The sequence below is a fragment of the Ornithorhynchus anatinus genome, chromosome 2 (assembly GCF_004115215.2).
Source record: "Ornithorhynchus anatinus isolate Pmale09 chromosome 2, mOrnAna1.pri.v4, whole genome shotgun sequence".
NCBI classification, from domain to species: Eukaryota; Metazoa; Chordata; class Mammalia; order Monotremata; family Ornithorhynchidae; genus Ornithorhynchus; species Ornithorhynchus anatinus.
Genome location: NC_041729.1, coordinates 83,540,822 through 83,553,809, shown reverse-complemented (window position 1 = coordinate 83,553,809; position 12,988 = coordinate 83,540,822). Strand labels below are relative to the sequence as shown.

Here is a 12,988-nt window from a genome sequence, read left to right as displayed (position 1 = left end):
ATTCTTACTTGTGCACAATGTGGAAAGGTATTAATATTATTAATGTATTAATCCTAAATTGGTCTTTTCAGCCACATTCACACACATGGTAGGACCTAACCATCATCTTCAAAATTAAAGGAAGCAGCCTGGCCTAGTGGAAAGAATATGGGCCTGGGAGTCAGGGGCCTCGGTTCCAATCCTCACTCCACTACTTGCCTGCTGTGTGACCTTGGACAAATCACTTACCATCTCTGTGCCTCAATTTCCTCATCTGCAAATTGAGGATTAAATGCCTGTTCTCCCTCTCCTCTGGACTATGAACTCTATGTAGGACAGGGAATGTGTCGGACCTGATTATCTTCTCTCTGCCTCAGTGCTTAGTCCAGTGCTTAGTGCACAGTAAGCACATACATAATATCATTTCTATTATTATTATTATTATTTAAAAGGGACAGGCTAATAGTTTAGATAATAGCAAACAACGTTTAAGTAGTCAATATTTAAAGAGCAATTATCCAATGTCACTGTTCTCAAAATATGTATCCTATGTATCAGAATAAATTGAAATGAACTTTTATTTTACTCAATTCTTTAAGTCTTGCCCCACACACACGCAAAAAAAATTTGGGATTCTTCATGAGAAATCTGTGACTGCTATTATTAGGTTATTTGGATAAGGGTGGACACAGCAGCTCGGGAGTTCATAAGATTTGTGACTGATTTCATTGGTTACTGATCATTTTCTCAGTTAATCTTTAGCAAGTATCCTTCCCTAACTCCTTCCAATATTTCATAAAAGCCTATATGCTCTGGGAAGTATATGCCTATTAAAAACCTCACAGCCTTTGCTATCCATTACATACACAATTCTTGATCAATGATACTAGGCCTCAGGAAAGGGGCCTGTCTCATATACAGTAATAAATTATTTTTCACAACTTCAATCAACTAAATTTATTGAGCATCTGTTGAGTAAAGAGCCCTGTAGTAAATGCTAGAAGCATAACACACTCCCTGTCATCAAAGGTTTACAAACTAATAGGGGAGAACAATTTCTATCACTCATTTCACTAAGAGTGGTTCCAACCAACATCAAGTAAAATGCTCTTGCCCCTTGGTGATCTAAAAAAGTTCCCTGATTGACAGACTGATAAAAAGAAGTTGTCTGGAGTTAACGAGAATCATAAGATTAAGAAGAAAGTTAATATACATTCCTCTAGGATAGAATCCATTACATCTAAATCTCCTCTAGCAAATGACATTAATTTACATTGTTCCAGAATCAGTGTAGAAATGTGTATAAAAAAATACATGGAGCAGAGCTTAATATGTAAGGTTAATTTGGTATGAAAAAAATGAGTTTGCTAAAAAAAGTCTCTAACCCAGGAATTTGGACATTATTATCCTATCATTCTTTTAAATCAAACTCTAGTGAACAATAATGATAGTATTCTAATAATAACAATAAGCCAATGCAAAACTCAAATTCAGTATACTCCAACAAATATGTGAATAAAAGTGTATAGACTGCAAAGTTTGAATAATGGTTTTATTGCATGATTTTGTTTTTCACAAAAAATGTCATATATCCATCTGTTTTTTTTTCTATTCCATTTCAAGGGTGTTTAGAAAAGCTAGAGAATAATCAGCAGACTGATGATGACGACAATGATGATGGTGGTGGTGCTGATATCGATGATGATGGTGGTGGTGGTGGTAATGATGATGGTGAAGATAATTTAGCTGTTCAGGGGCAACCTAAGCTTCAAAAACATCAGGAAGCTCATTCTCCACCGTCCAACTTTCCTGCTCTCTTTTGTTGAAACTTTCACTAAGAGCCTCAGTTGGAGATGGTCTACTAGGGCAGAGATGGAGATGACCAGCGCATTTTGCAGAAATCGCTGGACAGGAACAATTTTTAGATATGATCAACCTAAGCCCAAAGGCAACTGATAAAAGTAATAAAAGGCACAATATTCTATTAATCATCCCTTCCGAGGCACCCTTTCCAAGTACCCCCCCCCCCGGTCACACCAGGTTAGATCCTACAACTGAGTTAGTTTAATTTAGGGATTTTCAGAGGTGCCTTTAATTCCTTGGGTCACAACACTATCATTTACTACATTTCTTCTCCAAAGGGCTAATTTGAATTCTATAAAGCAAACAAAAGGAGCTAATATATACTAAGGTTATAGCTTTCCCACCCCTGCCCAGAAGGGGGAAAAAAGTGCAGTCTAAGAAAGCCTCATCCCTTGTTTAATCCAACCTAAACACATAGTTGTAACAGTGACTCTGAATCCTGGTTTCTCTTACAATTGCTTTCTTAACAAAAGGGCATCTTGAGGCTTTTATAACAAGCTAACACATGAAAGTGTGCGAAAACTGAGAAAGAATCGACTAACGTGTGTCAATTAAGACAGAATCAACTAAACATTTAAATAAATTCCCTTCATTTCTTATTGTGTGTGGTTTGTTTTTTTAAAAAAAAAAAAACAACAGTTGCAAGTTAGTTGGGGAGTAAAATATTATCTATAGCAAAATGCACACCTCACCAGGCACACACTGGCAACTCTGACCATTAATAAAATCAGAACATCTTGTCTTAGACTCTTCATATAATCTCCCTTCCAATATTATTAACTCAGTAAAAAGAGTAGCCAAAAATAATAATTGGGAGACAATTTCTTTGCAACAAGCTCTTTAATAAATTTTTTGGAGGTCAGAAAATGCTTTCTGCATCAGGTCCATTAGTTTATGGGGTAATAAAAGCCTAATGAAAAAATACATAATAATTATGGTATTTGTTAAGTGTTTACTATGTGCCAGGCACTGTACTAAGCACTGGACTGGATGCGAGCAAATCAGGCTGGACATACATGGTCCCTGTCCCACTTGGGGCTCACAGTCTCAATCCCCATTTTACAGATGAGGTCACTGAGGCACAATGAAGTGAAGTGACTTGCCCAAGATCACACAACAGAAAAGTGGTGGAGCTGAGATTAGAACCCATGACCTTCTGATTCCCAGGCCCAGGCTCTATCCCATGCATTTTTAAAGCCATGATTAGCATCCGCAAATCTCCTATCAAACATGGCCAAAAATCAACAGATGACAGCAATAGTCCACGTTTTAAACATTAAGGAATATATTTTCCGGACTCCTTAATAGTTTTTCAGTCAACTATTCATCACATCCCATATTTTTCTGTGATTCATTTCACAGCTTTTTATCTTACAGGTTCTTCTTTGTTTCAAGAAATTGCCTAAGAAATCCACTCTAAGATTATTAAATTTTTAAAAATTTGCAGTAGTACATACTTTCTGAATATAATTCAATGAGTACCTGGATATAAAGTTTGCTTAAATATGTGCAGTGGTGACATCTACACATTTCATTCCCACTGTGAAATATTGCAACAAGCCGTTCTTCTGCTGGCCATTGTTTTTCAGAAAACAAAGACATATGCCTGTAATTAACTGAATTAATAACATCACACTATCTTAAGAGAATACATTTAATGATTATTACAAATATACACATTGCTGTATACTAAAGTCTACAATTAAATTATTACAGATATGTTAATGGGAATCAAATTATTAAAATAGTAATACAACTTTTGTAAGTTAATCTTTAAAACATGCCATGGGTAGTTGTAATAAAGAAATTATGAATTACATGGGAAGAAAGGAAACCTGCAACTGGTAATCAGTTGTAAAGCCTAACCTCTAGTCTTCTGTTTTATTCAGAAGGCAAGGCTAATTGATGCGCTACTTTCCATTATATCCCACTCTCGATTATCAATATTTATCAAGAAAAGAGATTGACTGTCAGAGTGAAATCCACAGGCAATTCCACACCTTTATTTTAACCAGCAGTGTCAATCTTCTCCCTTATCTTTCATCCCTTTCACCAAAGCTACTAGCAGCTAATTAATGTCATTAACTTGCGTTCCAGAGGTTGGCCGGAAGGTGAAGGGATAGATTTTGAATCCCCATTTTACAAATGAGGAAAGTGATATAAGAAGACATGAAGTGACTTGCCCTAGGTCTCACTGAAGGTGACTGGCAGAGCCAGCATTAGAACCCGGGTCCTCTGACTCCAAGGTCCCCGATCTTTCCATGAGGCGGTACTGCTTTCCAGCCCTGGTGTACTTAAACTCAGGAATTAGGAAATCACCTCCTTTGGATCCTTACATTAAGTGTACCTTGAATATAATTCAATTTCCCTGGAGGCAACAAAAATATATATATTAAGGCCTAATCTTATAATATCCTTCCAATGAATCAATGTTATTTTATTGAATACTTACTATTGAGTATTGTGTGCTAGAGTACTGTACCAAGCACTTTTTAAGAACACAGTACAGTAGAGTTGGAAGTCATGATCCCTGACCTCAGGAGGCTCACAATCTAGTGGCAGGAGGGAGATATTAGAGTAAAGAGAGGAAATGGCAGATCTGAGAAGCTGCATTCTCTAATGGAAAGATCACAGGCCTGGGAGTCAGGGGATCTGGGTTCAAATCCCAGATCTGCCAATTGCTTGCTGTGTCCCATTTGCTTGGGGAAACCATTTAACTTCTCTGTGCTTCAGTTTCTCAACTGTAAAATGGGGATTAAATATCTGTTCTCTCTCCTTCTGAGAGTGTGAGCCCCATGTGGGTCAGGGACTGTATCCAACCTGATTAATTTATATCTACCCCAGCACTTAGAACAATTCTCTCTATATAGGAGGTGCTTAGCAAATACAGCACCAGTACTAAGTGCTGAGGGACTGGGAGTAGGATGAGTATCAAAGAACGGAGACATTTGGATCATGTACCCTAAAAGCACAGAGCTATAACCCTACAGCGCTTGATATTCACCCCTCACTCACTCCCACAGCCTTTACGTATGTATCTGTAATTTATTTCTTTATATTAATGTGCATCTCCCCCTCTGGACTGTAAGCTCCTTGTGGCGAGGGAACCTGTCTACCAGATCTGTTCTCTTGCACTTTCCCAAGCACTTAGTACAGTGCTCTGCACACAGTAATAAATACCATTAATTGATTTCTGTTTCTTTTAACAGACAGTATCTTTGGCACTAAGCATTCCAAATCTTTTTTTTAAAAAAAAAGCTGCTTTGAAATGTTTACATCCTACCCTCAATGTTAATAATTTGGGAGCAGCTACTATGGCTTCCAAACTTTTTCCACCGTGGATCCCTTCTGGCATTAGACGGAGTTCCCAAGCTTCTCTTACAATTTTTAGATAATTATTTTCCTTCACAATCACGTCCCTTCTCAGAATATTCCTCTAGGGCATAATCCGGCACACCCCTCTCTCGCCAGGAAGATTTTCCCATCCAGAGCCCCCCCCACATGAACAACTCAATTCCCCTGGAATCTCTGGAACCATTATTTAGGAAACAGGAGGGTGATAAAAAAAAATGGCTCCCCATTAAATAGAAGGCCTTTACAATTTAAAGAATACCCTTAAGCAATAAATAATTGCTTTCTACCTTTTGATAGGCTTGCTAAATTGGCAAAAGGGCCAATAAAAACATGATTGTTCCTTATAATATCATAATTAAAGAACATGGCATTTACAATCTGGGTGATTTAAAATAAAATACCAAAAAAATACACATAACCGGTTCCATTTTCAAATGATTAACAAACGTGTATAGAGTAATCTCAATGTAATTGCTGTTAATTAAAAACCCAAATTAGTATTTAATATTTAGACCCTTAAATTAGTTCTGCACTTATTCCAAAAAAATAAAACACCAAAGTTCAATGCACTTTAACTTTTTTATTGAACAAGCTACCTCATGCAAATCTACTTTCCTGTGGCCTTCTTTATATAGAAATTATATAACCATTGTTAAAAAAAGAACCATTTTCAGCCACACTTATGATTAGAACTACCTTACAAGGGTAGTAATTTAAGATGTCTTTCATAGAATTTTAATCCATAACTAGCTTTTTCAGTTAATATTAATGGAGATATTTCAGCAAATGAACTTGACCAATGTCTAAATTTACCCACAGTCTGCTTTGTTAAAAAAAAAAAAGAATATTTTTGCTGAGCTTTCAAAATTTAGTGACTCTTCTATAACGAACACATGACAGTTTCATTGAATTTTCCACTTAAAGATTTTTTTTAAATGAAATTGAAATAGTCAAGTTGAATCCTGCCAAGCAGAGCAATTTATTTCTAACCATTAAATTAAGTATGGAATCAATTTTGGGTAGAGTTGTGTACCAATAAAAGAATACTCTAAAGTTAACCTCGTGTTTATTTCTACAGCATTTTTACTGTAGGCTTTTGGAAGCCAAATTTCTTGTCAATTCCACGGGCTTTGCACACTTGAGGCACTTACTGGCAAACTCAAGCAAAAGGCATTGGAGATAAAAACTACTAAACAAATAGCCAAGAAAATCTAATGCAACATATCATACTCTAAAGTTTCACACACTAGAAGACATGAGCTCAGTCTAATATTTACCACAGGGATTTAGCCACTCTGATCAACATTATTTTCACATTGAAAAGAGTGGATCCAAAGTTGTCTACTCATAAGCACTCTAGAATTTGTATGTGCTTACTTAATTGCACAAGAATACAAGCTATCCATGTCATACATAATAACATATAGGACCCCCTGAAGTGGAAATCTTTGCACCCTTTTCCTCACATCTCTACATAATAATAGTAACAATAAGTATGGTACTTGTTAAGCACTTAATATGTGCCAAGCACTATTCTAAGCACTGGGGTAGATACAATTTATTCAGGTTGAACACCGACCCTCTCCCGCATAAGGCTCCCAGTCTACGTAGAAGAGAGTAGGATTTAATCCCCATTTTACAGATGGGGTAACTGAGGTATAGAGAGGTTAAGTGACTTGCCCAAGGTCCCACAGCAGACCGGTCGCAGTGCCAGAATTAGAACACAGGCCCTCTGACTCCCAGGCCCGTGCTCCTGCCACTAGACCACGCTGCTTCGACATAAGAACCAGAAGAAGCACGTCTTTTAGTCGAGGCCTTGGCTGGGTCAACGAAAGAATCCAATATATTTTCTAATACCATAGTTCCAAGTAAGTGCACCAAAATGCCAAAGCTCTTTACTAGTTCCCATCAACAGCGACCAAACTTCTAGGATAACCAAATGTGGAACTGAAGTCTGCACATCTGTGTCAGCTTAAAAATTGTGACCTGTCTCATCAGTCTCCAAGAAGCCAGTAAGAAAAAACACCGAGGGCAACAACTCTTTCTGGTTTAGAGATCATCTTTCTAGTGCTGACTTGAAGCACATGCACAGGAAAGGACTGGAGTTCAGAGCCACTGAGTATCTGCAAATAACCGTTTCCCCAAATCACACTTTCTGGTACTATTCTGAAAAGACAAGGCTAGCAAGAAGAGTGATTTCAATTGTGCAATCCGAGCACCCTCTACAAGTGTCCGGAGTCTTATTAGAATCCTAATATTCCCCACAACCGACATCCCCAGGAATTCCTCAGGGATCATAGCTTCGCCTTTTCTTCAGTGCCCAGTCGGCACTCACCCAGGGGGCCAACTGACACATTCCTCCACCTGACTTTCACTAGAGTGTGCTCAGACAGCTTCCTCATGTAAAAGTGCAGCAATCAGGAATACACACAGGTGATGAGAGAACGAGAGAACAAGAAAACAGCCTTCTAAACTACAAGGTCTGAGATGTCCGGAAAACATGACAACCGGCAGGTTCACCCCAGCTTTTTTTCCCTTTTACCACCATGAAGGATTTAAGTCAAAAGGTTATGCAACGAAATGTGATTACCCATCAGCTCATACATTGGAATATTTGCCTCTCTGCGACTCACTACCAGAAATTCAAATATAGGAAGAGCTTCAGTCCTCCTTTCTCCATCTATAGGACTGAAGTGCAAACCTACAGGGTTAAACTAATAGTTGTTATATATCACCACCCTCTCCCCTTCCAATGAAATTCAGGGTTTTCTTAGACAGATGGTGCATCTGATTCATCGCTATATAACTGATTGATCTTCTTAATCATGTTCTGTTATGGTAATAGAGAAAACAAGGTAGAATAAATGTTTTTAATGGTATTTTTAAGCACTCACTACATACCAGGAACTGTACTAAGCGCTGGGGTAGGCACGAGATAATCAGGTTGGACACGGTCCATCTCCCACGTGAGGCTCAATTAATCCCCATTTTCCAGATGAGAGAACTGAGGCAGAGAAAAGTTGAATGACTTGCCCGAGGTCACGCAGCAGATAGGTGGCAGAGCCAGGATCAGAGCCCAGCTCCTCGGACTCCCAGGCGCTAGCTCTTTCCACTAGGACTTGCTGCTTCTCCAACCAACTATCCAACCTTTTTCATCGAAGGTGAGTTTCAGGTAATTGGATGAAAATTTGGATAACAGAACAAAAATGGGGTTTGGCTTGCTCAACTCTGGTCGGTTTTTCCGATCATTTTGGGTTAGAATTTTCTAAAGGAATCTCAGTTTGGATAAATGGTTGTTCAAAAGGAGCAGGATTTTGGATAATCAGCTTTCTTCCATAATAAGAATACAGTATCTTACTACTGCTGTGAATGATCCTCAGTCCATTCTGCAGGGCATAAGATCTTTCTCATGATACTTCTGTTTTCCATTTGACTTTTCCCTCAGTTAGAATTTCAAATTAACTTCAGTCTCAGTCTTTGTTAGTAACTTTGGAACTAAACACACACACACACACACACACACACACACACACAAATAGTACCTGTCACTTTCATTTTTGCTCAAGAGCAGTTGTGATCTGGTCTGTTCAAGAAAACAAGCATTCTCACCAGATGAATAGCTTCTCAAGTTTAAGTGAGGTTCCCTGTTCAAAATGACTCGGCTCGATTTATAAACTGAAAAGCTAGGGTCACAGTGCTCTGCACAAAGTCGGTGCTCAATAAATACCACTGATTGATGGAAAAAAAATCAAGTGGAATTTTCTTTAACTCTGTAATGAGTGGGTTGCATTTAAAGCTGGTGCTGCAAAAGGGAAGGACTATAGCATTCTACTAGGCCACCGGGTACCCTGAATAGTGACAGAGTGCCAAACACTCAAGCAGACACATGTACCATTATTCCACAAGGAACGCCTCAATACATGCAGTTCTCTGTTTTGTCTTCCTAGTAACAAGAAGGTTTGTAAACAAATATCATGTCAAGGGAGTCCAATCAAACAAAAGACTCCAAAGATGATATTCTCATGATCGTACATTAAATTGTCATTAAAATGATCGATTGTGGTAACTTACTACCACAGATTAAATTAAACTATTTCAAGTTTAACACTACGCCATTCAAATGTATCCCAATCGACGATGATATTTTAGCTCTGGGTCAAAGCCGAACTACCACTGGCAAAAATCACGCCAGAGACTAATAAGGATGTTAAAGAAAAATAATAATAAATAAGAGAGATTCCAAAAGACGATCATAAAGGGGTCTCCATAGAGTTCAACACCTGGAAACATAAACAGACTGCCTACGAAGTAGTTCAGAGCTGACTCCGGATGCAAGGAAAAATGTACTTTTCAAAATATTACCCACATGTACTGCATAGACTGCAAGAGTCAAGCCTGGTGGCCAAAAGAGATTATGGCACTTTCCAAACTGCCTGCTTGAAGTTCACGTATTTGCCCATCTTTCTGAATTAGCAAAATGAGATTTATTTCTTCCAGGTGCCTAACACCACGGATCAAGAGTAATAGCTGCAGCAATCCCATCTAGGTCTGAATTCTCTTTGATGTTGCTAATGGATGCCGCTTACATGTTTACTTCTATTGTCTATTTAGATAAATAATTTACTTCCTAAACCAACCGCGATAAGGATTCAGTCTGTTTCTGCTTGTTAAAATGTTATCTCTAAACATCAGGTGTAAAAGGCATTTGCAACTTGTTTACGAGCCAGTATACCTATCCTAATGTTAGAGGGGTTTTATTTTTGTTTTCCCAAGGACAAAAAAAGCAACCTATTACCAAAGGAAATGTCTCTAATGATATTAAAAGGCCTCTTTCTGGGAGACTGGGTCATTGAAAATTCAATTAATATGGGCCTAGTTAATATTTCAAGTAATTTCTGGGTTTGATTATACGGCAGGAAAAAACAACAGGACTGAAGGGAAAAAAAATCAATACCCTTTCTGCCTATTTCCCTAAGAATTCTAGAAAAAGAAAAAAATAAGTCCTGCAGTGAATTATTGGGGCCTTTGCAAAAAGCTCCTGAACCCTCATTCGAGGATAAAACTGAGTTGTCCTAAGGGCCGAAGAGGCGGGGGGGGGGGGGGGGTGGGGAGGAAATCGCTCAAATATCCATTATAATGGAAGTACCGGAAAGAAGTCCTTTTATGTCCGTTTTGGGTCTAAAATAAAAAGCGGTGGAGGACGGGGGGTGTTATGGGTCGAGCTGTGACAGTTGCACACAGTGCTGCCTGTGCGCGTTATTAAAAAACAAGACTTACAGGTGTCCTGAATGCCTCCGATGTAACAGAATCGGGTTCGTGAAGGGATGCCCAGGGGCACGGGGCAAGGGGGCACTGCAAAGGTTTGGCAACCCCGGAGTTAAAGCCTTCCCCAAAGCGTTGGCCCCCACCCCCTGCAGCTGTCCCTCGCCAGGCCCGCCCTCAAAGCGGTCAGCTGCTTTCAAAGGAGACCCTGGAGGGGAGGAGGAACGACTTGATGGAGAGTTCCCCATCTTGGCCCACCCCCCTTTCTCCACCCCAACCTCCCCCACCCCGGACTACCTCTGCTCCCCTCCTCGCTGGGGCTCATCATTCTCACCCCAAAGCCTTTACTGAGCGCTTACTATGGGCAGAGCACTGGACTAAGCGCTTGGAATGAAAATTGGGCACCAGAGACAATCCCTGCCCATCCAGAAAGGATTCATTCATTCGATAGTATTTATTGAGCGCTTACTAGGTGCAGAGCACTGGACTAAGCGCTTGGAATGGACAATTGGGCCACGGATAGAGACAGTCCCTGCCCAATGACGGGCTCACAGTCTACTCGGGGGAGACAGACGGACGAAAACAAGATAATAAACACACCCCCCATCCACCGACACTTTCTGACCTTTTCTCCCTCCCGCGTTCGGGGTTAGATTGCTCTGGGTAGCGGTTTCTCATATCCATCTGCTGCACTTGGAAGGGAGGGAGTGTTATATAATAGGGAGAGGAGAATTGGGGAGGGGAGAGAGTGGAAAGGAGGAAGAGGAGGAGGGACGGAGAGGGAGGCCCGTGCGACTGAAACATAGAAATCCCCGATAAGGACCGGAGCTGAAAGGCCGGTGTGGAGTCTCCCCTGCCCTGCCAGACAGACAGCACGCACCCCCCCCCCGCAGGGACTGCTGTTTTTCCATGCCCCCTTTTCTCCAGACGTGCAGAATGGACAGAAGGGGGGGGGGAGACGATTTTTTTTTTAAAAAAAAAAGGTGGGGGGAGGGAGAAGTGGGCGGTGAGGAGGAGGAGCGGCGGTGGCAGGAGCAGCAGCAGGAGCAGCAGCACATCTGCTTTGATGGCAGCAGCAGCAGGAGCAGCAGCGGCCGAGCCCCCTCGTTAACCCCCTTCCTGTGGCTGCACCACGTCATGGAACATTCCCGGAACGGGCCAAACCTTCCACCCACTTCGGGGACCAGACAGAAAGGCGCAGACCCACATCCCCGCCGTGCACGGAGCCCAAAGAGGCCCATGGCCCTCTCCCTCCGGCGCTCAAACCGATGCCGTCCTTCCCGGGCCGCCCCCCATCTTCCTCTCCCCCCCAGCGCACACATGCAACGGCTCAGCCTAATCCTTCCCGCCCCCTCCTTCCCTGGGAAGTGGCTGAAATTCCCGGGGCATCAACCCCCTTGGGTTTTCCTCTTGCTCCATCGCGCCCTGGCAGCCCCTCCCCCCACCTGCCCCCCTCCCCCACCTTGTCCCCTCCCCCGCTGCTACCTTGCAATGGGGACAGCGAGCAGCAGAAGCAGTAGCCGTGTGTGCCCTGTGCGTGTCTCTCATTAGTAACCCTCTGCACATTCCTCCTCTACCTCCCCCCCACCCTCCCCAGGACATTACGCAAACCAGCCTCCCCCTAATCTGCATAGATTTACAGCCAGGGTATTCCCCACATTTCCTAACCCGTCCAAGACCTTCCCCCTCTCCCCTCTGCCCACCCTCCCCCCTCCCCCCCCATCACCCGGACCCTGGGCGGGGGGTGGGGAGGGTTACCAGGGAGCGATTGCAAAGCCCCAAGTGAAAGACGCTGATGGAAAAAAAAATAAATAAATAAAAAAGAAAAAAAAAAACCATCCACCGAGGTGACTTACCAGTCCGCAGATGATCCTCCGGTCCTCGTTCCTTTCCTAAATGATGGGCGCACCCCCAGCACCCCGAAGTACCATTTAAAAAAAAAAATCGTGCAAGTTGCTCCAATGCCGCTCGTAACCTCCACGTCCAAGGCACAACTTGGCAGGGACTTGGTGCCACAGTCCGATTTGTTTATTTTATTTTTTTTTTTTTAAGAAAAAGACCCTCCTCTCCCCTTTAGTCCGCCTCCCTTTCCGCCAGCCCCCTCCCCCTCGGGCGGCTGTCAGGTCCTGGAGGAGGAGGAGGAGGAGGAGGAGGAGGAGGAGGAGCGGGGCCGAGGGATCCTCACGGCGGCGGCAGCAGCTGCTGCTCACCTGGAAAGTCACCGAGGAGAAGGAGGAGGAGGAGGAGGAGGAAGAGGAGGAAGAGGAGGAGGGAGGAACCCCCCACCTCCCACCCCCAGCCCGCCCCGTGCCCTTGTTGTTGCTCTTTCTGCTGCTGCAGTTGCTCCTTCCTAAGCCCGTGCGTACTGGGGGGTGCCTGGAAGCATTTCCTTAAGGACCGAGAGAGGAAAGAGATCCCCCAGTCCCGCCTCCTCTCTTTCCCTTTATTTTTTTAATTTTATTTCATTTCTCTTTCTGTGACCCCGAGGCCACCGGCCGCCCTAAAGGTGGAGGCCGCGCTGCCAAGGCGG

The 12,988-nt window shown here is 42.2% G+C and overlaps 1 protein-coding gene across 3 annotated transcripts in view; it reads right to left on the bottom strand.

Annotated features, from left to right (window-relative positions):
* The window catches only part of HIVEP2 (HIVEP zinc finger 2), a 228,362-nt gene extending 215,833 nt beyond the window's left edge, over positions 1-12,529 (bottom strand). For all 3 annotated transcript variants that reach the window (XM_007656406.3, XM_007656412.3, XM_007656409.3), the window contains exon 1: positions 12,315-12,529. The gene's annotated coding sequence lies outside the window, so the exon portion shown is untranslated. The remainder of the gene's footprint in view (positions 1-12,314) is intronic.
* Between the last annotated feature and the right edge of the window lie 459 nt (positions 12,530-12,988).